We start from the raw sequence: 2,185 nt of genomic DNA on the forward strand, positions 1-2,185 counted from the left end.
CCGGTTTCAAATACTACAGCATTAGTGTATAGCAATACACACACACACACACACACACACACACACACACGATGCTGAGCTGAAATTTAATAATTTCACAAAGCTTAATTTTTCTGAACAGGAGTATAATATTTGAACTTACAAAGTTATGAAATATCCTCCAATTAAGCTCTGGTGCAGAAAAAAAAATCCATTTTTAAATTTTTCAGTAGGTGCTAAAAAAGGCCTGAGTTTCATATAACTTTACCTGTTTCACTCTTYTTACCAGTCGATATATACTTGATTCAGTGAAAAAAATACACTTTTCCCTCTTTATTGAAGGTCAGGCTGCTCCTGTCCCACTTTTCTTTATGGACCAAGTCCCAACTGTGTTGCTTTCTCTTTTAGTCTGGCAAAGCAGAAATTCAAAATGATGACTCATGACACAGTGGGTCTATATAAGAAATAGACAATTCAAACCCATTCAAAGCCTCTCACCATTCTTTTACAAGGCCAGGGCAAATTGGGATTGGTTGAAGAATCAGAGAAACATCTCACACTTAAAAWGCAGAACCCATAGACCCTAATTAACACTTTTGCTCCAGCCTAAATAAATAGTACTGACAGAAAAAAATGGCCTGACATAGGAATGAAAATCTAAAAAAAAATAAAAAAATAAACAAAAAAATGTAAAAGAGGAAAATATTTGAGTTGATAGCTAATACTCGCTTTCTGCAGTTATTTTCTAACTTCAGGGTTTGGACTGTCAATGAGGTGATTTGTAATGTTGGCCTTGAACCTACACAAACTGTGAAGGTTCAGTTGTAAGAATAACATGACATTCAATGTAGAACTGTTGACAGAAACATCAGGAATAAATGTACAATTTGTTACTGCTGTGTGTTAAGCTCAATACACTTTAAAGACATGAAATAATGTGTGATATGGAGAGCAGTAATTACCTAAGACGTCTTAAGACTTAAAAAGATAGAACAAATGTGAGGAGCAAATGAAAGAGGGATCAGGTGGTCTTGAAAGTAGAGAGCCCAGGAAAAATGAGAGGACAGGATGAGAGGACACTCGTGGCATAATTGGATGAGCACTTGCAACTGACAGGGTCTGCTTCTGAAAACGACAGTATTCTCTTTATTTCTTCTTCTAAATCTTCTTACTGTAAAAAATGGGTTCTCTCTTTCTATCAGYACTGACTACATGTACGGTTACATGCCAGCATATGTGTTTAAAGGTTGATGGATTAAAGCTGAATGATGAAATATAATCAAGTTATTTAATCTTCCATACATCTAAATTTTGATTGAGTTTATTGTGCAATAATGTGAAATTTTACTCAGTAGAAGGTTACAGTATTTTGTAGTGATTACTGTAGATCAGAAGCATTGTTTCCCTCTTTTTTCTCATTCTTTGACATGTCATAAAATGGGCCGTCACATTGCTCTTCAAAGTGTGTATCCAGTCCTGTTACTCAGTGGTGTGTGTGCTTCAGGCACAATGTAGAGCATAACACATCTGGTTCTTTTTTTTTTTTTTTTAAATCTCATGTTACCTTTATTGCTTTTATCTGACTGTGTTTACATGCACATGTCTCGTGAGTTTAACTAATCAAAGCTTTTTAAAACTTTGTTCACCATCTGGTTTTCCTCGCTGCACTTGTCTCATCCGAGTGCTGCTCATCTCCACTGCGCTCCTCTGCAGCTGTGCTGGCATGGTGTCTTTATGGATGGAAGCCCTGCCAGCTAACATTGAAACTAATCCAGGCACTGTTCATCAGGCAGGAAGTGCTTGGTGGATTAACACTTTTGATTGGGGGATTTGTCCCTGCCCAGTTGAAAAACAAACAAATTAATAATAGGATTTTATTTTGAAGGAGATACTGTTGTCAGGTTTAAAACAACATGATGTTTTCTGTCTTTAGTAAAAAAATGTTTGGTTTTTTTAGCTTTGAACACATTCAGCCTTAGACACGCATACACACAGATTCAAGGTGAATTTGTTTTAGTGTCTTAGGACTGTTCTGCTCTTTCTCCTGATTCACAGTCACCTAAAGACATAATGTGGTGTTCATTAGAGATGCTAAATTGATTTGTGGGTGTGTTTCTCTGTCTTATATCTTTGTGTTGTCCCTGTGATGGACTGACCACCTGTCCAGGGTGATTAACTGACTTTTCAATCCTATAAATCAATTTTC

This window comes from Austrofundulus limnaeus, unplaced genomic scaffold, assembly GCF_001266775.1.
Source record: "Austrofundulus limnaeus strain Quisiro unplaced genomic scaffold, Austrofundulus_limnaeus-1.0 Scaffold76, whole genome shotgun sequence".
Lineage (NCBI taxonomy): Eukaryota > Metazoa > Chordata > Actinopteri > Cyprinodontiformes > Rivulidae > Austrofundulus > Austrofundulus limnaeus.